Raw genomic sequence first — 26201 nt, forward strand, 5'->3', positions numbered from 1 at the left:
TTTCCCCCCAGCCGCCTCTTCCTCCACTGGATTAGGTGGGCTCCTCCCCTGGGTTCCCACCTCGGGAACCCTGCACTTCCCCCTTTATCAAGCACTGTGCTCACAAAGTCCCAATATTGCTCCTCAACTTGACTGTAAGTTTGTTCCAGGCACAGACTATAGCTAATTCACTCTCAGATCCTATAACCCAGGACACAGTAACTACATGAATGAATGAGGGAGTTGAAATTACAGACTAGGGGCATTTGGGTGGCTCAGTGGTTGAGCATCTGCCTTTGGCTCAGGTTGTGATTCTGGGGTCTTGGGATCGAGTCCTACATTAGGTTTCCTGCAGGGAGCCTGCTTCTCTCTCTGCCTATGTCTCTGCCTCTCTCTGTGTGAGAGAATAAATAAATAAATTTATTTTAATAAATGAATAAATAAAATCTTAAAAAATAAAATAAAATTACAGACTACTTTTTAGAAATCAAGAGAAAGGAAATAAGTAGTGTAAACAAAGGAGATTGGGTTCCTAGATAATCTAACCCCACCCCCACCCCAAAACCTCCCCAGGGAGAAGGACTACAAGACCCCAAGCAGGCAGTGACCAGGCCACTTCAAGGCACCAGAGTGAGCCTCTATCAGCAAAGTCATGGGCGAGGCCCTGAGCTCAGCTTAGAGTGAACAGCCTGGTCTCAGCCTCAACTACATTGACCCAGGGAGCCAAGCATTAGGCCTCTCTCACCTCTTATCTCATTTAAACCTACAGAGGTCAAAGCATCTGACAAAGAAGAAGGAAATTCAGGCCCTGGGAGGTGAGCCACAGCTATGCAACCCTGCAACCACAAAAAGCCAAACGTGATTTTAAAATTCATTTCCTTTTTTTGGCTCAGAAGTGAAAGAGCAGCTCCCCACCAGGAGAAACCCAGAAACACAGGCAATGTTCAAGAAGTAGACCCTCACTGTCACCAGGCTTACACGTCTGAGGTCTGGTGGGTTCCGTTCTAAGGACACACTCCAAGCTATTGCCCATGATGGGAAGCCCGGCGGAGGAAAGAAAGATCTTTAGGGAAAGACACATAAAGATTTGTCCTAGCCACTGCACTATTTGTGTGTTCCCGAGTAACTCCACCTCTCTGTCCTTCGTTTGTAAACTCATTTTTTAAAGAAATCCCGTGAGTCTAATGTAAAATGGAGTGGATTGTCTCTGAGATCCCTTCTAGCTCTCAGGCTCTAATTCTGAAATGAGTGACATTTGCCCTGGAAAAATGTGGAAAAGTGGTCATCTTGTCCACGATCACTTAGCGAATCCATGGCTGGAAGCAGACAGCATCCATCAGGTGGATACAGTGTGTGAAGTTGAGCTACCAGCAGCTTGTCTCCTTGAGCTTCTTACACCAGCACCCTACACCGCCCTTGCACCGGTACCAGACAAGAAGGCAAAGATGCACTGACTCTGGCCCTACCCCTGAGTCTGCGATCTTTGGTACAACATAGCTCTGTCGTACCCAGATTTCTGTCCTCCTCACCCACCCTTCTGATTTCTGCCGTTGTCTGCATGTCCTGCACTAAAATTTACTGCACACTGTTCTTTAAATCAACTTTAAATTGTCTCACTTCTTTAAAATTAGCATTGTCCTGAGCAATAATATCTGCGAAAGCACGAGCTCTGATGTGCTAGTTCTATTTTTTCACAAGCACATTCGAATACATAACTATAATAAGAAATTCGTCTGTGTCCCACCTAAAAGCATCCCACCAGTGTGGGGATGCTGCAAAACACAGCCTTCCCTCACTTAGTCTTTCCCAGCCAACCTCTTAAGTCGGCTGTTTTCTCTCATTTTCGAGAAGGTAAACTGTGGCTCAGGGAGGCCAGTTTCTAAGGTGACACGGCCAGAAGCACCACTGCCGGCTTCAGACTCGGGTGTGCCTCATTCCAAATCCCACGTCTCTGCCACCCTCATAAGAAACCCGCTCCTCTGCAGGCTACGGAGGTGAACAAAAGTCCAGCGATTGTAAATAATGCTGACGACCTTTATCACCTATTCTCCTTAATCCTGTCCTAAGAACTTGACAGTAAGATTTTCCATGATAATTTGAAACAAGAGTAATTCATCTATGCATAAGCAAAGCTGACAGCCAGGGTACCAGGATAGAGCAACGCATGAGCCCAGACCGGTTAGCTCCATGGGCAGGTGCCCCTCACCCACACCAGCAAGGTCACGGTTATTCCCCATCTGGGCAACGCCAGGCTCAGGCTGTCCTAGTCCAAAGGCTTCACCACTGGCCCTGCCAGTCCTCCTGAAAATGCACAGCTTAGTCACAAGGGACTCTGGCTGTGCGTATGTATGACTCAGCACACACTCATCAGGCCTCCTGGGAAAACAATGGCAAGAGCACATGGGGTCAGTGGTGTCATCCATGAATGCAGGAGTGCCCGAGTCTCCACACACCAAGCTACCAAAGAAAAGGGCTTCCATCCCATCCTGGAGGATGTGAGAACTGGGAGGGCCAGCACTCATTGGCATCTGGTCTGACCCCCGGCTGGATGGCAAGAAAAAAACAAAGCCAGGAAAGAAACAGCAAGGGACTTGCCCAAGGGCACTGAGCTGTGTCGGGCCAGGGCTGGACAGAAGCGTCCCCGTCTCAGGCGAGGACCTTGGTCCTGGAATCATACAGCTTCTGGCAGAGTCAGCATCCACAGATACAGTCCTCTTCTCTGCTCAATGCTGGATGGAGGAAATTGCCTATTACAGGCCATCCCCTAAATTCAGAAATCAATAAAGTGTAAGTGGAGAGCCCATATGAATTCAACAACAATAACAAAGAAAAATGAAGAGGAAAATACCCAGCTCATTATCCCTCTGAAGCATTTTCCACTAACAAGTCAATATGCATCAGAAATAATCTCCTACAAAAAGCAGCGACTGGGGGGTGGGGAATGCACTAAATTGGTGCTCAGAGAGAGAAGAGGCTTGCACGCATTTCAGCATAATGCAAAACCCCTTGTGTGTCATGTAATATGTCAACCGCAGAAGGATTCCCCAAGCAGGCATGTGATAACACGTCGTTTGAGTCCAACTAGATGCCTTTAAGCCTCCCCAGGATGTGTGCAAAAGGGGCAGGGCACTGGGCTCTCTGGACCATCTGACCAAGTGAGGGCAAGCGGCTACCAGTACATGAGGGACTGAAATGAAGCCAATGAAAAGAGAGATGCACCCTATACGAAGCATGCTCCTACTGGGTAAGAAGCAGCAAGGGTCAATATATTTCTTCCCAGATCTTTTCTTTTTCTCATTTTTAAGCCTGGAAAATACTCCCCTCTGAGTCTTACCCATCAGGAACTAGCCAATGGCCAAACCCCACTCAAAAGACAAAACACAAACACTAAAATATTGCATATCGTGACTATTTTTAAGATAGGGTTAGGATGTGTTTCCACCACGGTGGTGGTGGTAGAGGAGACGGGGTGGCTCTGTTATTTATAGCAGAATTTTACAATCTCTTCATTCGTATAATCTCTTGCTTTTAGATAAAGCAAACAAAACGTAAAGAAACAACATGACTTTTTGAAAGCAACCCAGCTGGTCAACAGCAGAGCAAAACAAAAGTCCAAGTGGAAAACATCTAGTTATTTTAACAAAATCCTCCCCTGGCACTACAGGACCCTGACTTCTGAGTCCAGGGCATCTGGGTAATGCTTATAGGTGCTTCCCAAACTCATATGTTCTCTTGGCAACCTGAAACCACTCTCTTCCTTGGCTCTTCTGCCATCTGTAATTAATTAATTCTATAACTCTTGTTGACAACTTTCTCCTCTGCAAGAATAGAAGGTCTACTGCTATGCTCAGGACAAACATAGCAAGCACTTAAAAATATCTGCAGACAGAACACATATGCATTTCTGCTGGATGGATCAACACTCATGCATTCACCAAATACAGGCTCACCATCCACATCATGACAGGCCTTGCCTTCTTCACCCTGGGAAGTCACTCAGGGTTACCAACATGCCCATTGAGTCCTAACAAGGTCATGTCACACATGCAGAGATTTAAGGAGGTAAGACACAACCCTGACCCCCAAGAAGCAGACACCCCAAGGGAATACAAGCCAACACTGGCCTGGTGCTGCATGGCATGGTGGACAGGGCACTAGGAAAGCTGGAGCTCTCTGGTCTACTTTTCCATCCCCATTCAATGGCTATACAGCCTTAGGAAAATAATTTTAACTGCTCCAGGACTTGACTGCTTCATTTGCAAAAACAAGACAAACAAAAGGAGGAAAACCATCCCAGAGTTGGGAATATCCAGGTTGGAAGAAGGGCTCCTGAGGATCATAACCTCCTTGAGTGAAGGGGCCAGTCTTTCTTCCATACCCTACTCCATCCCTACTCCTCATGCCAGGCTTTGCCCCTCCTTCTCCCCTCCACCATCCTTTCCCCTGAAGGTTCACCCAACCCTATGAAAGGATCACTGCTCCGGCCACTAACCTTTCAAGATCCCTCTCAGGAGCACCAAGCAGTGTTTCCCAAGCCCTGACAAAGGAGGGTCAATTGTCCCCTGTTTAGACTTTAGTCTTAGTGGGAGAGAACTTGCTTATTGACAACTCAGGGCAGAAATACCAGAGAGTATGGTTATTCCCTCCCACCCCATGCCCACCTCTACTGGCTTTATAAACCCAAATCTCTGAAAGGCATCCATTTTTCTTAGCTCTGTGCCTGCCCATCCTTACTCTTGTCTACAGAAAGGAGAAACCTTCCCTCTATTGCTCCATCTACCCCAGGGCTGGCCCACTACACTGCCCAGTGCTGGCCTCGGGGCCTGCAACCACTGCCAAGGGCACACTTGAACCAGGCAGCTGTGTAAACCCAGGCCAGGCTCCCCATCGGGGAGTTACCAGCCGTCCCCAGCCTCTCCAGCTCCACATTCCCCCTGGAAACCTAAAGATACCAGCTTCAAGAAAACTTAGCTCAAAGATGACTGTTGTTATCTTAGTTATGAAGCCAAACACTACAAACAGCCTAAATATCTCACACTGGAGAAAGGCTAACAATGAAACGGTGGTACAGCCATCCTGAACAGCATGTAGTCATAAAATAAAATAAAATAAGTAAGATAGATAGATAGATAGATAAATAAATAAATAAAACAAAATAAAATAAAATAAATAAAATTAAAAATAAAATAAAATAAAATAAAATAAAATAAAATAAAATAAAATAAAATAAAATAAAAAAGGTTTACAGACTTACAACAGCAGGGAAAATGTTTATTATAGTAATAGGGGCAGCACACAAAATTGGATAAATCACAGCTAAGGAAATTGAAATAACTTGAGTATCTTGACCAAGAGGCTTGAAGGAAATGGTCAACAGGTAACCAACGGGTGTCTCTAGATAGAGAGACCAAAGACAAATCCCTCCTCTATGTTTCCATATATTTAAAACAGCAAATATAAACAATATCTTTGAAACACATCTCATCATTTCTCATGGAGGAACATATACTCAGAAAGATCTCAGGGATCTTGGCATCAAAAGATCTGGGTTCTAGGTTCAGGGCTTTCTGTTTCCGTGGCATGTGACCTTGAAAAGTGAAAAGCCCTTTGTTTCTATTGCGTACTTATAATGACAACTTCTACCTACAACCTCCACCTATAATCTACAACTTAAATCCGACACTTACAACCTACATCTACAAATTATATTTATGACTATACCTGCACCACACCTATATCTACAACCTAAATCTACAACCTACAGGGTTGCTGATAACAGTTGTGGAGCTCGCCCAAGTACCAGGCCTTATGTGAAGATGTTATAGGAAGTTAGGCCATAAAATTGTGATGATTTCTTGAGATTGACACTCATATACACACTCTAGTATCAAAAACATATCAGTTCACAAAGTGAGTCTTGATTCCAGGGAAAACACTAACACACCAGAAAATTCTTCTCAGGGCTCAAGGTCAAAATCAACAACACGTGACTCCTGTTCACCTACACAGAACTCCTCAAGGCCGAATAAATTTGATTCAAAAAGTTTATCACTGGGGATCCCTGGGTGGCACTGCGGTTTAGCGCCTGTCTTTGGCCCAGGGCGCGATCCTGGAGACCCAGGATCGAATCCCACATCGGGCTCCCGGTACATGGAGCCTGCTCCTCCCTCTGCCTGTGTCTCTGCCTCTCTCTCTCTCTCTGTGATAACTATCATAAATAAATAAAAATTTAAAAAAAAAAAACAAAAAAAAACAAAAAAAAAATTAAAAAAAAAAAAAGGTTTATCACTTGGGGCGCCTGGGTGACTCAGTCGGTTGAGCGTCTGCCTTCGGCTGAGGTCATGATCTCGGAGTCCTGGGATCAAGCCCCAAGCCGGGCTCCCTGCTCAGTGGGGAACCTGCTTCTCTCTCTCCCACTGTCCATCTCCCCCATGCTCTCTCTCAAATAAATAAGAGCTTTAAAAAAAAAAAAAATTTATCACCCTTTTGTTGAAAAACACAGATAAAAGAAGCTTTAATTCAGTTTGGGTTTTTTGTTTTTGTTTTTGTTTTTAAGACAAAGGAAACATATTGGCAGGTACATTTTGTGTAATTATTTGGTTTGGCAACTACCTCTTGGTCTAGAAACAATGGTTTAGAATTTTCCCCCAAGTGAGGCCATGGTAGTTGGCGTCCGGGAGCAGAAGGAAGCCAGCGCACTTTCTTATTAAAAATTAGAGAACACGGGCTTTCCCAGAGGGCTATCCTACTGTGGTCTTTCTTCTCAGTGTGGTTCAGGGCTCACTGAAGTTACTGCACCAAGATTCTAGAGTCTCCTAAGACAAAGGGCCTCTTTTCTCTCTAGCAGATGTCACTTCAAAAGTCAAGAACTCTAGTCTTCTCTCTTACCTAGTTGGTTAGGTCGCAAGAGGTGGAGGCCGAGGCTGGGGCGTGACCCCCAGCCTCCCACCCCCTGACACTGGATTTGACTTCCAGCCCCACCACGTAAGTGACCACAGGCCAGTCACCTCACCTCACCAAGCTTCAATCTCCCCACTGGTGACAGCGATACCAACGTTTTTAAGCTCCTTGTATGTACCAGCCACTAAAGCTTACACCCAAGAACCCATCTCTTCCTTGCAACAACGCTATTATGAGAAGAGCACTAGGTACTATTACTATCACGCCCATCTTACAGATAAGGAAGTGGACACACAGAGAGGTAGGTAACGTGCTCGGGGTCCCACGGCTAGTTGGCAGTAGGATGGGACTGAAACCAGGTGGTCTGTCTCCCACGCTCTTACCACGTACTCTGTGACATCTGTTAATTGGGGAGGGAAAAAAATGCCACTTGACAAGGTCATCATCCGGACTTTAGAAGCCAACTACCTAAAACACCACAGTAGACCCTCCATAAATAGTAGCATCGCTATTTCCTCCCAACACAGCCGAATCTGTACCCATCTCTCAATGGCCATCTTGATGGCGTTTCCTGTTGGATACGGAAAGGATGCACAACTCAACACAGCCAATGACCTGGAAAGAGAAAACAAAATCCAAAGTCCACTGCAGCAAGGGTGAGGTCCTAGGGGCAGAGGCTGAGTCCTGCTGACCTTTGAGCCATCTGCACAACCTAGTAGAGAGCCTGGCGCGGAGCCCCAAAGCCAAAAAAGCTTACTGTGCCTCGTGCCATTATTTCAAAGGCACCCCCTCTTAGTTTCTGTTCATGCCTGTTCCTCAGAGACAGCCCTAAACACTGGGCACCACTGATCCTGAAATCTGCAAGGGAACACGCAGAACCCCAGAGTCGGGAGGAAGCGTGTCCCCTAACACCAACACCCACGAGATCTTCGAATTCTCTCTAGAACCTAGCTTCCTTCTGTCACCCTCCCCCCTTGGCTTTTACCTTCACTGGCAGGAAGTGCCTTCCTTTGGGTGGGTGCAAAGCCATGCGTCACCAGGTGCTAGCTCGAGGGACGGACTTTTCTGCCACGAGGGCCACTCACTCCGCAGAGCCAAGGGGAGTCCGTGGTACCCGAGCCACGCTGCAGGACAAACCCCACCCTTGCCCCCTCCATGGCCCACCCTCCCTCGTGGGCCGAGGACAGGGCCCAGAGCAGGGCCTGGCCAGCGCTCTCCCAAGCTCTGAGACACGGGAGCTGGCCTGGACCTGTCTTCCACGTAAAGATCCTCCCGGGAGTGCGCAAACCTAAAACGCACTCCCAATTATTTTTTCTGGCTTAGAGAATGTCCTCGATGATCCCTAAAACCTTTCAATCTCCCTCGCTGCCTGCATCCTGCTCTTTCTCTTTCCATTCTGCTTGTAAAAGAAGAAATAATTCTAAAAAGAAAAAAAAAAATACCCTACCTACCGATGAGACACGGCAACAATCTGTTATTAAGAACATAGCAGCTGCTCAGGAGCCACTGGGAGTCCGAGTGGCAGCGCTGGTCCCGCTGTCACCCCAGGTGCCACATGGGCCATTCGGTCCCTAAGCGCTGCCGCCGCCTCTGCCACCCAGCGACCTTCGGGCTCCCCACCCCCACCCCGTACCTGGGCGGGACTGGGTGGGACGCAGGCCGTCCTGGGCCGCGGCTGGGCAAGGGGCTCACACACACAGATACACTCACAGACTCTACACACAGACACACACATATTCACAGACTCTATATACACACACAGATACACTCATAGACTCTACACACAGACACACACATATTCACAGACTCTATATACACACACAGATACACTCATAGACTCTACAGACACACACACACTCTTGCTCGTAGACGCTATACACACACACACCCACACATAGAGTCGTAGATGCCACACACACACTCACTTGCTCATAGACGCTGTACACACACACAGATACACTCATAGACTACACACACACACACAGATACACTCGTAGACTCTACACACACACACACTTGCTCGTAGACGCTATACACACACAACTCACAGATACACTCATTGGCCCTCTACACACACACTCGCTCACTCGTAGATGCTATACACACACACAGATACACTTGTAGACTCCACACACACAATCGCTTACAGATTCTATACACACACACACAGATACACTTGTAGACTCTACACAAACACACACACTCACTCATAGACTCTACACACACACACAGATAGATACATTTATAGACTCTACACATAGACACACACACACTCACTCATAGACTCTATACACACACACTCCCACAACTCCACACAGACACAAGTCCCTACCTGCACATACACTCAAACACACTAGATACAAGCTACATTGTACAGCCTCCTCTCATGTATTCTATATGTATGCCACACCCTCCACACACACACAGGTGCCCACACACACTCACACTCTCACCCTTGGCTGGAACCCCCACAGTGGTCTTGTGGGCCAGCACACCCTGCTATGTTCTTTGGCCTCTGAAACAGCCTTTTCCTGTCACCACTTCCAACTCCAGAACCTTCGCTGGTATCATTATCCCCATCTAGATTCCTTAAGCCAGACCCAAGTTCAAATCCCAGCCAACTAGCTGTGTGGCCTTGGCAAAGTCACTTAACTGCTCTGGACCTCAATTTCCTCCTGCGTGTCTTGGAGAGTGGCAGTACCAGACTCCAGAGCTAATAGGAGGTCAGTCCTCAACAGCTCAGCCAGGTCACGAGTCCTAAGTCTACTGATCCTCATCCCTCTGGTGATGGGGATGGAATTAAAATCTAGGTTCATCTCCTGACCCTTCCACTAAAACACCTGCCTTTCTAATTTTACATCTTAGGAAACAGACACCCAGGTGGGAAGCGAGTGGCCTAGGGTTTCCCAGATAATGGATCGCAGCAGCAAAGCAAAGCCAAGGCTGGAGGGAGAACTGTGTCCTCTCAAGGGCAGATCTGGGAGACATCTTCAAGGAGGGGACCTGGCTCTGACAGCGTCCCTCATCCCCAAATGTCCAGGCTTACATTACTCCCAGGCCTTGCTACTTCTGGAGCCATCAGAGGAGGACAACCTAGGCACTGGGGAGCTACGGGCTGGACTCTCAGCCATACTTCTCTGTTCTGAGCTCAGTCTGTGGGCACCAGGCATGAACAGCACCCCCTCCTAGAGTATCCGCGCCACCTACCTCCAGGAACACCACAGCCGCCGACAGAAAACAAAGCATAGTTCGTTGCCAGCCCAGCCCTGCTTAGTAATCTGCCCTTTGCATCGCCGGGGGAGCAGTGGGAATGCAGCTTCAGTACCTGATGGTACAGCCAAAAAAAGCGAGCTGAGGGGGCCCATAGACTCCCACCTGTCCTCTCCCACCCGCCATTCTGGGACAGCGTTGAGGAGCCGCTGTTTCTTTTTTCTCCCACCCCAAGGAAATCAATATGTTGTGCAAAAACATCTCCATCCAGCAAAGCTCTACTTTACACCTACCTCCATCTGGACCATCCCTCATAGCATTCCACTAATTCACCAATAATTCCTCCTAGAATCATCCTGATTGATTTCACAGTGCGGGGCCACCTCCTGCCTGGCTGTGCCCCAAGCAGGTGGAGCTGAGCAGACACATCCATGCTCAACCCACCGGAGCTCTGGCTCAGGAGGTCGGAGCCAGAGGGACGCACACCAAGAACTGGCTTTCAGGGAAATAAGGCAGGGTAATGCATCAAGGCGGGTGTGTTTGAAAAGGGAAGTTCAGCTTTGTATCCATATGAACGCTACCAATTATTGAACACCTACTCTGTGCTAAGTGCTTTGCAAAACTTAACGAATACTCAGTGCAACACTTTACAAATAAGAACAAGTCATATAAAAAGATGCTGTCATGAGCCTGGGGACAAAGGCACCAGGATGCAATGCTATCTTCCCTAATAGATAGGCCTTCCTTTGGGAAAAACTGTCACTATTCAGACTAACGATTTTTCTGCATAATTTTCATAATGTTCAGGTTCTTGATAACATACTCATGGGTAAAAATAATATTTAGCAGCTCTCTGGGTAAAATGATGGTATTAATATTAATTGCAGTGTTGGCAGTAGTAAGAGCAGCACCAGTAACTGGAAATTATCATGCATTTTAATGACTATCAGGAACTATGCCCGATCTTTACATATAGTATTTTATTAATAATCCTGTATTGGGGCACCTAGGTGGCTCAGTTGGTTAAGCATCCAACTCGATTTTGGCTCAGGTCATGATCTCAGGGTCCTGAAACCCAGCCCCACAATGGGCTCTGTGCTTCTCTCTCTCTCCCTCTACCCTTCCCCCTGCTCATGCACTCTCTCTCTAAAATAAATAAATAAATCCTTAAAAAATAATAATAATAATCCTGTATCACTTTTAATGTTCTTAGAAACATTTTTGGCTAAGTATGTACAGGCATGTCTTGGAGATATTGAGGGTTAGGTTTCAGACCACCATAATAAAGTGAATATCACAAAAAAGCAAGTCAGTGAATTTTTTGGTTTTACAGTGCATACAATGGTTATACTCACACTATACTCTAGTCTTTTAAGTGTGTGATAACATTATGTCTAAAAATGTCTACCTTAATTTAAAAATCGTTGATTGTTAAAAAATGCTAACCATCATCTGAGCTTTTGGTGAGTTGTAATCACTGGTCATAGATCAAAATAACAAATGTAACAATAATGAAAAAGTTTGAAATATTGTGAGAATTACCAAAATGTGACATGGAAACACAAAGCAAACAAATGGTGTTCAGAAAATGAAGCCAACAGATTGGCTCTACCCAGAGTTGCCACAAACTTTAAATTTGTAAAAATCACAGTATCTGCAAACCACAACAAATCAAAGTGCAATAAAACAAGGTGTGCCCATACATTAAAAATATTAAGAGTAACCACTAAGAGGATAGAATATGATCTACTAATTAGGAAGCAGCAAAGGAAAAAAGGAGAAGATGTGGAAATATCCATCAACATAGAAAAGGAAAAAGAGGAGCAAAGAAAAGGGTTGGTAAAAAGAAAACAGTAGGGGAAAAAAACTCAGAAATTATAGCAGCAATTATAATAAACATAAATGGATTAAGCTTACCTATTTAAAGACAGAGATTATCAGACTACTGTAAACGACTAAACAAAATTCAGTTGTGTTATGATTACAGTTGTGTTATGCATAGCTTAAATAAAACCTTACTAAAAGATTAAGAATAAAGGAACAGAAAAGAATGTATCAGGCATTCTGATGCCAAAACACTAATGGAAAGAAAACCATTGTAGCATGTAATTAATGTCATTCAAAACTACTACAGGTCCTCAAAACAACCTTCAAAATAGTACAAAATAGATTTCAGTAGATCTGAAATCCCTATATTACATGAGAAAACTGAGGAACAGAGAAGTTAGGTTACTTGTCCAAGGTCACGCAGGCAGCAGGGGCAGAAAGAGGATCCACATTCAAGTTTCTATCACTCCAAAGCCCATGTTCAAAACCACAACACACTACTATTCTAAGTAATGTTACCTTGGGAAATATTTAGTGTGCAGAAGATACATGTTTCATAACCAAGGCTTGGAGTATGAGTAAGGAAAATGGAGAAAGGATCATGAGTCACTAAAAAAATAAGAAAGAACAATCTACTGGTTCTCAATCCTGGAAGTAGATTAGCTAAAACATCTAGGGCGTTCTAAGAAAGGCCAGTGATTTAGGCCTCACCCCAGACCAATTAATATGGCATCTGTAGAGCAGTGCTGCCCAAACATCAGTATTTTAAAAGCTTCCAAATTGACTGGTGTTCAGGCAGGGTTAAGAACAATGTAATTGTACACAAACTCAAAGACAGCCTGTTAATAGAGGGTACTTTTAGGTTGCTGTGGAAAGCAGAAATTAAATGACCTCCAACCTCATCTGTCCAACCTACAGATCAAAAAATAAACCTTCAGAACACAGGGAGATACGTGATCCCTTCTTCCATAGATGAGGGAAACCACATCTGGGAATATCTGGTAAAAGAGCTGACAATCCTGTACTAACACCCCCTCCCTGCTTCTTAAAGAGAACAGAATGAATCACAGAATCTTAGGGGTGGAACCTTAAAATGGATCCTAGACCTGACTGTTAGAAATGCCTTGCAAACTTCATAAAAATATATAGTTGACATTTGAACAACATGGGTTTGAATGCGTGGGTTCACTTATACGCAGATATTTTACGGTAATGTACTGCAAGTGCTTTTGCTCTTCCTTCTGCTTTTCTTAATAACATTTTCTCTAGCTTACTTTATTGTAAGAATTCAGATAGATAGATATAGATATAGATATAGATATAGATATAGATATAGATACAGATACATATAGATAACAAAGAATGTGTTAATCAACTGTTTGGTCATTGGTAAGGCTTCCAGTCAACAATAGGCTATTTGGAGTTAAGTTTTGGGGGAGTCAAAAGTTATACCCAGATGTTTGACTGTACAGAAAGTTGGTGCCCCTACCCCTGCACTGTTCAAGGGTCCATTATAGATCTGTGCATCCCACTGATAGGGGAGTGTGATTCCATGAGTCTGGCTCAATACTGAGAGACAATATTTTTTAAAAGAAAGTCAAAGGCTTTCGGAGAAAGATGGTGGTGGAGTGAAGCCACATCACAATAACTCTATGTCCCAACACATAATTAAGCAAAACATACACCTCCCTCAAAAAAAGGGGAGTGGGGGTAGGAACTGAAAGTGATCAAACAAGGAATGCTATCAACATCTAAAAGGGAAGAAAGATCTAGGGTGAGGGTAGGGGGAAAGGATTTGACATGTCTTGTGAAACTCCTATCCCCACACCGTCCTCTCCAGAAGCATTATTGGTGAGGCCACAATGCTGAAACTTTTTACCAATTACTATCATTATTATACTACCAGTCTCTGTACTCGAGTGGTACAGACAAGTCATCAATATTTTGCCAATTACTATTAGAAAGAAGCAGACCATGGTTTAACTTACTTTTTTGCCCTTGTCTGACTTGACAGGAAAGAATTGATAGCCATAAAGCTGTGGTTTCAATAATTCAGGGTCCCTCTCTCCATCTCAGATGAACATATGCTCCAAAGTTCAATGCTTAATTCAAGGGATCATCTAAATGTCAAGGGCATCCCCTCACAGAAGACAGTACCTTTGCCGTGAGTGGAATGAACTTGGAACAGGATATCGAGCAAAATCTCAGGAGAGCAGCACATAGTCCTAGCTGAAGGAACATACCTCTGACCTTCCCTCATCTGTATGTTCCCTATAAGGCTCTTAGGCATCAGAAATCATCTCAAACTGTAGCTCAGATACCAAGGTAGGGGTTTTGAATAAGTTACAAAAGGCATCATTAAAACAAACAAACAAACAAACATTAAAAGTCATTTTAAAAAAAGCATTTGCCTAATATCAGAACAAATAGAAGAACCAGACAAAGCCATCCAAGTTCAGCATAAGCAAGATAGTGTCATGGCACCTGTATACATAGACTAAGAAGGGTAAACATAGGGAACACAGCATAGAGAAGATGAAGAGCCCTGTCTTGAAGAAAATAGAACCAAAGAAACCGAAGAAATTTCCTACAAGTGCTTAATGTATAGGAGAATTAATCAGAATATATATTCCAAAAAAAAAATAACAACAACAACAAGAAAAGTTAGATTATCAAGAAGTTAGATCAAAGAAAACAAACTGAAGACCAAAATGACACCGTTTCAGATTGCCACATAAATTGGAGACAGAAAGACTATAAATAAAAATTGAATTCCTACATGGGGGAAAGGCTCGAGACCAGACGGCTCTGGGACTTACTAGATATCATCAACCTAAAGCCTGTAAAAACAACAGTAGTACTAATGTAAGGCAGAGGCAGGTGGTGGGAGAAAGTACGTGACTGCATCCTTCTGCATCTTGTATAGCAGACACTATTATAATTATAATCCGTCGTTGACAGAAAGTAATGACTGCAACCTTTTAATATTTTTCATCACCTCAGTGAGATCTTTTAGAAAATGTGTTTCAATGAAGAGATATTAATGCAGAGCTCACCACTTCCTTCAGATGCTTCCTCTTAGAAAAATCAAGCAAAGTAAGTGAATACTCTTTGTTAAAATTAGAATGGAGAGTGTGATCCTATTATTCTAAAATTATTCCTGTCAATCTATGGTCTATGTATCTTTTCAGCCGTATACATCCATAGAGAGACGCTTTAGTGATTTCCTCCTACTGTTGAAGATGCTTATTCCTAGGTGGTGAGATTTTGAATGATTTTTTAAAACTCTCCGTGAATTAAAAAAAAAAAAAAAACTCTCTTGTGAATTTTTGGTAGTGATTATTTCGCAAAACCATTATTGTTTGTAGAGGAAGAAACTCCCAGGTGGCTGAGATGGTCACTGCCAAGTTTGAGGACCACTGAACGCAGCCCAGGAATGCGACCCCGCCATCTGGCCCAGAAATCTCCGGGCAGCACTCCTGAGAAGCAGCCAGCCACCCAGCCCACCAAAACCTCTCCCGCTGCACAGTACAGCTAATTTTCTCACTGCTGCTCCCCTTGTGAGCATGTCTTCTAGCAGTAATGCCTACTTTTTATTGAATTGCCCTAACTAGGAGCTCATCATATTCTTCTACATTCTCCTTTAATCTGCAGAGCAAACTTAGGAAGTTATAAGGTTTCATGAGTTTTCCCTCATTTCCTGCAGAAGAGACGGGGCCCTGGAGAAGTGAATTTCCCCAAGGCCCCACAGCCAGGAGGTGGTAGGTCTGAGCTCCAAAACTCTAAAGACCATGTTTTTAACCAAAATGCTTTGCTAGAATGTGCTCCCTTGGAGCGCCTAGCTGGCTCAGTTGGTTGAGTGTCCAACTCTTGATTTCGGCTCAGGTCATGGGTCATGGGATCGAGCCTCATGTCAGGCTCCCCAGTTGGTGGGCAGTCTTCCCAAGATTCTTCCCCTTACCATTCCCCCCCCACCCTTTAAAATAGGTAAATAAATCTTTAAAAGGGGCACCTGGGTGGCTCAGTCAGTTAAGTGTCTGCCTTCAGTTCAGGTCCTGATCCTGGGGTCCTGGGATCGAGCCACAAATGGGGCTCCCATCCCTGCTCATCAGGGGAGCCTGCTTCTCCCTCTCTACCTGCATGCCCCTGGCTTGTGTTCTCTCTCACTCTCTCTCAAGTGAATAAATAAAATAAATCTTTAAAAAAAAATAGTGCTCCCCTGCATTGATCCAAGGCTCACCTTTCTATAACTTCTAACCAGTGGCACACACTGTGCTCTCTGAGGACACACCAAAAAAAAAAAAAAAGGCAGACCCCTTTCCATATGGCACTGCCTTCCAACATAGGAAGGCAAAAATCCCAGGACCCTCATCTGTCCAGGCTTCTTCCTCCCCAAGCGACCCACCCCAGGTGCAAAAGGTACAGGAAAAAAAAAAAAAGACCCTGCATTTTTTTTTCTGACCTGTGATGAAGTCACTGAATGATGAATTTAAATGGAATCATGAGGTTTCCAAGATGCTCTTATCTATATGCTATCATTTAAGTTCCATTTTTAAGGAGTTCCTAATAGCTGGGCTCCCTGGGAAAATCCCCCAAGAGAGTTTCACACCACAGACAACTCCCAACTCTGCAGGTTAATGGATGGGTGTAGCGATGTGGATAAAGTAATTTATATCTGGCACGGAAGTGTATTATATGCATTTTCCAATTTATCTTCCTAATTATATTTTTTCATAGACTCATATTTAAATGAGTTTCTACTCCCCTAACACTCGCTGACTGGCAGTGAGGGGAGGGAAAGCAGGATGAAAATGCTAAGATTTTCCACCAAGTGTGAATCTTCCCTATGCCATCCCTGAAAACTCTCTGGGGTAGGTGGGGGCTGTCAGGTTGGGATGCGGAGGGCTGTCTTTGGTTTACAGTCTCCCCAAGTCTGATTTACACACACACATACACCAGCCTGTCCAGCCAGCAGTTTATACTGCCTGGCATCTCCCGTGCCAGGAGTCACAGGGCAGCCAGGCGCAGGGGCCCCCCAGGCCCTGCCTAGGATACATCCTCCTAGGAGTGTGCACTTCCTAGCAGGGCCTTGTTCCAGGGAAAGACTCTGCTGCCTTGGTCTTACACAGAGGTCGGCAGGCCTCCACCAAAATGCACACCTGTGTTGGCAGTGGGGCCGTGGAACGGGGCCTGGAAAACATGGATTCATGCCTCAGCGTAGGAACAGAGACCCAATATAGCTCAGCCCAGACTGAGTCAAGCTGCTGACCCCACCACCCTGTCCCTACATCCTCTCCTGCAGCGTCCTTGGTGCTCTCCTGCAGTGACCTCGATTTCACCTCCATGTCCTCAAATCCAAGTCCCCCATGCCCCTTGGGTATAGGCATTGCTCCCTACTTTCTCCCCATTGCTTTCCCCCAAGCAAAATCTGAACCCACTTATCACGGCCCGTCTGTCCTTTGCAGAGGAGGGGAGACACCCAACACCACAGCCCAGAAGGAACCTCCGCAGGGAATCAGCCAAAAGCCAGACGCTAAAATTACATTTTCTCACTCCCTTCTCATTTGGAGGGAAGTCTGTGTAGGGCTGGCTGTGATCACACACTCTCTGCCGTAAATGAGAGAGCTATCTCAACAGCCTCCCTCTCCTCCTCCTCTTTCTTCTCCCTATCCTGTCTCTTCTCTGTGCCATGAAGGCTTCCCTCCTCCACTAAATTCCCAGCTCACTGCCTCCCTCTCACTCACAGTGTGCTACAGGCACGCAGCTCCACGGGGAACGTGCAGAAAGCTCTGGTCCACCCATCAGGAGAGGGTGATCATTGCCACTACCCAGCATGGACATGCGGGACGCAGGAAGCAGCAGGGGTACACTGTTTTGACAGAAGGAACCTCATATAAGGGAACAATGGAGGAACATTTCAGCCTCAAAGAATCCATCAAAACACCAGTACAAGGAGAGGGGCAAGACAAGCTCTTCCAAGCAGGTAGGCTGAAACACCCAGAGGCCCAGGCCAATCCTGTCTCCTTCTTCTGGAAGAGTTCTCACAAGAAGGTTATCTTCCAAAATTCACAGACATGTGCCCCTTCCCCTTGGTGCTGCCTGGCCCCAAACTGGCTGAATTTTTCCAATGTGTAGAGAAAGGGATAATCTGACTTTCAAAAACACCTGTTCACCAGGTAGCAGTCTATCCTTTCAAGGCCTCCTTCACATTTTAAAACCTTACTGCTGGGTGGTCACCCAGGGAAGCACATAAACAACCTCAAAGATGTTGAACCCAGCCTAGATAGTGGAACTGAATTTTTGTTTTCCTTTACAGGGCACCTCCTATGAGTCACTGTGCTTGGGGCACTGCACACCGACCCTCAGTCTACCAGCAACAGTGGGTATGGTATCATCACCCCCTTGTGCAGGTGAGGTCTGAAGCTCAGAAAGGTTAAGGAACTTGCCCGAGCCCATTACAAGTAGTAGCACATGGCCAAGACATAAATCTAGAGTCCCAGAAATCATGATCTTCCTACCACACCAAATGTTTCCCCTAAAGAGTGCCCATAACTCCACACAGGAACCCAGCCCAGCCTGAATAATCCATCAGGGCAGAAGAAGAAAACTCTTCTGTCAAAATGAAAGATGCTAATAGCGAGAGTATTTAGCTGGGAGTGTTCAGATTTCCATAAAAATCTCCTTGTGCAAAAATGAGTTGAAAAAATCATGCTGAATCTGCCTCTCAGAAGCCAGTACCTCCTAGAATCCAGACATCTGTCCTAAGCCAGCTGAAGAGCTTCACTGCTTTTCCCACCAATCTGCAATCCCCACCAATGAATTATTAAGGAACCATCCAGGGCTTGGCTACAGGAAAAAAACTGGTCAATTATATTTCACCCTACCCACTCAATCTTAAATATTATGCCCAAGATCAAACAGCCCTTGCCTTTCATTTTTCTTGGCTTGAGGAAGGCAGTGAGGAGGGTACAGAGCCAAGAACCCAAGTGTCTGAGCATTTACAGTAATCCAGCCTCACCCCAGACTGGCCCCCCCATCCAGGCCCACCCCTGGGTGGCTTTTCCAGATCAACTGGAATTTGGGGTGAGAGCCAGTCTTTCCCATCACAGTAAGCCTTCTGCATGGAAGGCACATGTTTCCAGGACCTCTCCTAAGCAGGTATTCTGAGGAGAGTTCTGAAGTGGAGACTGGGAAGTAAAGTCAACATGGAATTGCCTTCCCTTTGGATTACCTGACTCAGGCGGCACCCACGACCGGCAAAACCAAAGGAAATGGGCTGACCCTAAAGATGGTTACTCAGACAAGGGTTGGCAAACTTACAGCCCATGAGCCAAATCTGGCCTGACCTTTGTTTTTGTAAATAAAGCTTTATTGGAACTAAGCCATGCTCATCTGTTAAGTGTTATCTATTGCTGATTCCACGCTACAAAGGTACAGTTGAGTAGTTGCAACAGTATGGCCCACAAAGCCTAAAATATTTACTATCTGGCCCTTTACTGGAAAAAAAAAATGCAACCCTCAATTTAGAAAAACCTTCAGAAGTGGTTGGTCCTATTTCCTGAGTCTTTTTAAAAGCAAATAATACCTCTAGGATATATTTGGTTTGGTCTTACATGGAGGTAAAAGGATGGGGAAAAAAATAGCCCTGGAAGGCCCTTGTAGCCCCATAGGAAGCCAAAAAGAGACAAGATGCCTGGTACCCAGGGCCTCCGATGACTCCTATTTAGAGAAGGGCAATCTGTAACCACCTGTGGGAGGCCAGATCGACAGATCTGCTACAATCACACAGTCTCACCCTGCACCCCTATCCACACCTGAAGGCCTACTGTAGGCAATGCCTGCTTCGGGAAAGCAAACAGTCATTTGCTCCATGCCACTCAGCTAGGGACCAAAGAAGCCAGCCTGAGGGCTGTCCCTCAGCAGGATCCATGCAGCAAGCACCTCTGGGCTATAAGCTCCAGAGTGTCCAACATGTAGGAGACACACAAGAAGCTGACTTGAAAGCAACCTATCTTTTATTTAGCCCCTGCTCTGGGCAACCTATGGGCATGGCTCTTAATAAAGACAATAGCCCATGGGAGCAGGAGAACTAGGGCAGGACCCAGGAGACAGGGGTCCCACACCAACTCAGCTGCTAACACCTCATACCACCTTAGAAAGGTCAAGTTACATCTCAGGGCCTCAGCCTTTCCTCCTGTCAAATGGACTAATACTACTTGCTACGCCTAACTCACAGAGCTCAGGCACAGGGCAAGTAATTATTGAACATCTACTACTGGCCAGACATTGTTTCTAAGCATGTGAGATATAGTGGCAAACATGACAGACAAAAGCCCCACCTCATGGAATGTACCCCCCATGCAGGGTTGGGATGGAACCTCACAAGAAATGCATGCAGGAATACTTTGAAAAACCATGATGTGCTGCACTTGCATCATGGGTGGTGACATGATCCTCCCACTCTGGACCAATTACGGACTGGACCTGCTGGGAATCGATCACTGACCATAGTCACTGACTAGGAACTGTTCTAAATGCCTTGCATGGGGATGCCTGGGTGGCTCAGCGGTTGAGCGTCTGCCTTTGGCTCAGAGTGTGACCCCGGAGTCCTGGGATCAAGTCCCACATCAGGCTTCCTGCAGGGAGCCTGCTTCTCCCTCTGCCTGTGTCTCTGCCACTCTCTCTGTGTCTCTCATGAATAAATAAAATCTATAAATAAATAAATAAATAAATAAATAAATAAATAAATAAATAAATGCCTTGCATGTAGTGACCCTCCAATCACAAGCAGCCTCCAACACCAAGTAAGGCTCTATAAATAAATACACACACTCCACAAACGAGCCAGCTGGGGCCCAGAGCAGTGAAGCCATCTTCCCAGGATAACACCATCAGTAAAAGGCAGAGATCGGAGTAAAACGCAGGCTTTCTCACAATGGAATAGTACTCGGCCATCAGAGAGGATGAATACCTACCATTTACATCCATGTGGATGGAACTGGAGGGTGTTATGCTGAATAAAATAAGTCGATAGGAGAAAGACAATTATCATACGGTTTCACTCCTATGTGGAATATAAGAGATAGTGGAAGGGACAATAAGGGAAAGGGTGGGGGAACTGAGTGGGGAAAAATCAGAGAGGAAGACAAACCATGAGAGACTCTTAACTCTGGGAAACACACTGAGGGTCCCTGGAGGGAAGTGGGTGGGGCGGGGGTAACTGGGCAATGGACATTAAGGAGGGCACGTGATGGGATGAGCACTGGGTGCTATATGCTGGCAAACTGAACTGAAATAAAGATAAATAAATAAACTTGTCTTTGTTGACCCTTCTATCAAAAACAAACAAAACCCGCAGGCATTCAGACACCAGGACATGTGGACCTAACCACTATGCCGTCCTGCCTATACTGAGAAGGAAATTAACTGTCCTACCCCTCTTGATACTCCGACGCTGGCTGGAGGTGTTGAACTTACCGTGTCCAGTTCTTCTCTCATGAACTCAGGAAGTAAGGCCATGCGGCTCCAGGCTGGCAGGAGTACCCCGTCCTAGGATGGACGTCCTCTAGGAGAGGACAGCTCCTAACAGGACAGGCCTTCAAGTGATATGGTGGAGATGGCCCTTGCATCTCCCTCTCTGGGCCGTTCTCCTGGCCAGGCAGCTCCAAGCAGGCAGATAATGAGTTGTGGGCTGCAGTGAAAGCAGTGACCCTCCCCCCCCCATGGAGGCAGCCAAGACTAGGATGTGGGCAGGGATATGTCATGGCCTGTAAGGCAGTTTATCTGGTCCTGTTGCCCTCTGTTTATTTCCCTAGTGCCAGCCCCAAGTTTTCACCTGTTTCAATGTCCCAGGCCAGGTGTCCAACAACACAAGGAATGAAGGAAAGGCTGAAAAGCCATGCCCCCAAGCCTGGGCCACCGTGGTTAGAGGAAATTTGTGCCCCCTTAACTAGCACCTTGCTGTACTAGTTACTAATAGTAAGTACTAATAGGTGAGACATTCCTCAAGAGAAGGGTAAAATTGGAGAAAGTCAAGGACATGCAATTACCCTTTGCCCATTTTCTCCACTGCCCATGCTGAAGGATGACAGTCTTGGCTTAGTGAGGCAAACAACAGCTTCCTTTTCAGAAGAGGAGGATGCTAAGAGGGGCAGAGAGTGGAACATGGAAGAAAAGGGTGAGATTCAGGGACTGTGCAGGGACCCTCCCCCCACCCCCTACCCCCGCAGCCATCCAAGACACTCCCCTGAGCTGGGCCATGGTCCTCATGTCTAGTGTGCTCACCACCAAGGCCAGGGTGGAAGCAAAGTAGAAAGGAAAAGAAGGCAGAGACAAATCCCCCTCTTGGGGCAGTCCCGGTGCATCCAGTCGGGAGAACAGAGCATCAGAGAAGACAGAAGGGAGCCCTGCTCCCAGGCCAGATGGGATCATCACGCCTCAGCGGCTCCCATGTGATACCGGTTCTAGCTGGAGCTGCGTCTCTCTCAAAGCCTACGGTGCAGACCCAAGAGTGCTGGGTCCCGAGAGGTGGCACAGCATCCGCCGCTGTCTTCCTCCTGCTGCTGGAAGCACTGGGAACCCCCGGACCTTCGCGGGTTTCACACTGTTTTCTCCTGCCTCGCTTTCTCTTCTAGCTCCTGGATGCACACGCTGCTGTGTGCGTGGACGTCAGCCTGCCCGTCTTAGCTTTCTGACCTCATGCAGACGCACAGAACATCAGAGCTGGAAGGGGCCTTGGAAAACATTCCCAAGCAAGCATCTCAGCCTCGGGCACGCCTCTCCCCCGGAAACCGGGCTGCGTCTGGGCAGAAGGGGGGCTGGGGAGTGGTGAGGCCTGGGTGTGCTGCTTCTGAGCACATTTTCAAAAGTGGAGCGTTTTTAAGGTAACACGTCTGCATCATCGCTTAGTCCATGAAGAAAAGATGCTGGAAGTGGTGTGTGAATAAGACCCTGAGACAAGCAGAAAGGTAGGGCATGTGGGGTACTATTTTTATATCCTGCCCCCCTACCAGAGCATGACACAAGCCCCCCAAGCTTTGCCTTCCAGATATAAGGCCCCCAGCAAGGTTTTGGTGTCAGGGTATATAAAACCAGCCACGGAATACACTCAAGGAGCATAAAATTGACCCAAAGATGTAAGGAGAGTACTATTTACATATTTTTTAAAGATTTTATTTATTTATTATAAGAGACACAGAGAGAGAGAGAGAAGCAGAGACATAGGCAGAGGGAGAAGCAGGCTCCATGCAGGGAGCCCAATGTGGGACTCGATCCCGGGTCTCCAGGATCACACCCTGGACTGAAGGCGGCGCTAAACCACTGAGCAACCCGGGCTGCCCATATTTACATATTAAATAAAAAAATACACATCATGCAGTGACAAGAAAAATATGCACGACTTTATCAAGTAAATGTGGGCATGGAGTGGATAACTCTGGACTATGCTCCTATATTTTGAGGGAAGAGATGGGAGAAAGGGCCCACTCACCTTCTCTTCTTTTCTTCCCTTAAAGAACTTCAGTAGAAAATCCTCAAGAGCACCAAGTTTCTTTTTTCTTCTTCTTTACTGAGACGTAAGTGACATTCAACATTGTGGGAGTTTATCACCTTGTATACCGAGTTTCTAATGGCCCCACCTTATAGATGAGAAAACTGAAACCCAGAGAAAGGAAAGAACAGAGGCAGACTAGAATCCCAAGCCCCTGAACCCCGTGATCAATGCTCTTTCCAGGAAAGTGTCACCCAATGTTAGGAGGAAGACACCAGAAATGGTTTCCAATTTAACTCATCCTGCCCTGCGACGGGGACAGCATGCTACAGAGATGCATCCCTAACTAATTCTTCCAAGCACAGCAGTGCTCTGGGATTCCAGCCAGGGTTCAGCTGACACCACAGACTTGACCCTTCAAGGAAGACCCTGTGTCCCCTGAGCATGGCATGTGTGGAGCAGAGACCCTACCACCCAACCTGGCCAGCACATCTCTTCCAGCCATCGTTAAGATGGCAGATGGGTACCCGGAAGTCACCCTCTCCTTCTGGAGATTCTGGGCAGTTGATTCTGCAGAGGGACACTCTGCAGTTCTAACAGGATAGATCTACCTGCACGGTCGACCAAAAGACCACACAAGTGCTAAGGAGGAGGTCAACTGTCAGCGACAGATGCACAGACCTCCCTGGGCCTCAGTGGGCAAATACCCCCAGGACAAATCTGCAATTTTCAGGCATTTCTGAAACCTGGAAGGAACAGGAAAAGAGTCTGGGTACAGAAGGCTAGAGAAAAAAAAAAAAAGAAGAAGAAGAAGAAGAAGACTAAAGAGACTGTATTCAAAGAGATAGCAAAGCCCTGGGAGCAGAGAGCCCAGCCAGCACACAGGGTGGCAGGAAAGGGGACGGCACCAAGTAGAATGTGACCCCAGCCAGCCTCTGCTGCGGAAAGGCAGCACGTGTGGTGGTTAAACCAGGGGCCTCAGGTGGCTCAAACCCCTGACCAGGCTTGAATCCTAACTCCTCCATGCACCAGCTTTGTGACCTTCATATAGTTCTTTAATTCTCTGATCTGTTTCCTCATCTGAAAACAGGGACAGTAACTATGTACAGACATTATGAGTGCAGGGAGGATGAGGAGGGCAAATGCAGGCTGAGCACTTGGCACTCTCCAGGTGGTGGCTAAGACAAGTACCCATGGAGGCCTCTCTCTACTTTGGTGGGCAGACAACCCGTGTACATACATGCTACAGCTCCCTGCTCCCCGTCTATGTTTCAGACATTGGGTATTGGGGTGCCTGGGTGGCTCAGTCGGTTAAGCATCTACCTTTGGCTCAGGTCATGATCTCAGAATCCTGGGATCAAGCCCTGCGTCAGGCTCCCTGCTCAGAGGGGAGCCTGCTTCTTCCTCTCCCTCTGCCCCTCCCCATCACATGTTCTCCCTCTCTCTCTCTCTCTAACAAATAAATAAATAAATGAATAAAATCCTTATTAAAAAAAAAAGGAAACATCAAGTATGGGGAGTTTTCTTTAGGAATATATATATATATATATATATATATATATATATATATATTGCTCTTATATGATTGCTCTTATTTTTTTCAGCTTCCTTGAGGTATAACTGACAAATAACATTTTAAGATATTTAAGTGTGGGTCGTGGTATTTGAGTACATACACACTGTAAAAAGACTTCCACCAAGAAGTGCTGAGATCTGACACCCCAGAGGGCAGACGAAACTCTTCCTGCCTTTGCCACAATGTGCATGGTTTTCTCGTCACGGACACACTGGCGGGCCATGATGCAACCTTGAGCTCATTTAAGAATGCAGAAAGTTGGGAAGCAGCCTCTGTATTATTGCTCCCTAAACAGCACAGACACTACTAACATTTTAGCGACAACAAGGCAAGGTCAATTTTCTCAATAGCATCCTATAATTGAGTGAAATATGAAATCTAATTTTTTTTTCATTTTTTGCCCCTTGGGTCTCTGTAAAATTACTTCTGTTTTGAATTTTTGAGAATGTAGCCCATCAATCTTTTAAATGTTCCTGAATCAGCCCTCATGAATAAATGGTTCTTGCCATTGCCCGAACTCTTCCCCTCCTCCTTGCATTGATGTTCATCCACAACGCACACCTATCCAGAGCCTGAGTGCCTCTGGGGGCTTGGGGGAGCCACCAAATTGCTCAGCAATGAACCCACCTGCAATGTTTCAAGTGCATCCCACTCCCAGAAAGCAGCTTCTGTCTCGGGGCTGTTCCAGGGAAATGCCCACTCCAAGTGCAGAGTGTCCCACTGACCCCACCCTCAGCACTCAACGTCCCAGCAGGCTATTACCATGAAGGTGTGGGTGGCCAGGAGAGGAGCTCAAGGCAACCACAAAGACACAAGGTCCCACCTGAGGGTCACCTCACCCCTCATCCTGTCTTCCCCCACTGCCTAGTTAATGAGTGGGGAGTCCAGCAGTTCTAAAGCATGAAAGGGCATCAGAAAACCCCATAGCACTGGTCTAAATAACACAAATTTCATATTCCACTCCTAGATATTTCAATTTAGTAGGACTGGAGTGGGGGTTTATTTATTTTTTTAGGTTCTAACAGGTGATTCTTGTGGCCATGACTAGAAACAATTGGCCTAAGCCACTCACTACAAATAAAGGACCCCCTTTGTGTGGCAATCCAAGCTCTTCAAAGCAAGCTGAATAATTTCCTCAGTCAGAGCTGGATTTTCCACATCTGGGGGTGAGTCTGCTGTTTCTTCAACCCTCCAAAAACCCAACAGATAAACTAGCTCAGG

At 46.1% G+C, this 26201-nt stretch overlaps 1 protein-coding gene across 1 annotated transcript in view; it reads right to left on the minus strand.

Annotated features, from left to right (window-relative positions):
* KCNMA1 (potassium calcium-activated channel subfamily M alpha 1) overlaps positions 1–26201 on the minus strand; it is a 711483-nt gene that overhangs the window by 610101 nt on the left and 75181 nt on the right.

Source organism: Canis lupus, chromosome 4 (assembly GCF_011100685.1).
Source record: "Canis lupus familiaris isolate Mischka breed German Shepherd chromosome 4, alternate assembly UU_Cfam_GSD_1.0, whole genome shotgun sequence".
NCBI classification, from domain to species: Eukaryota; Metazoa; Chordata; class Mammalia; order Carnivora; family Canidae; genus Canis; species Canis lupus.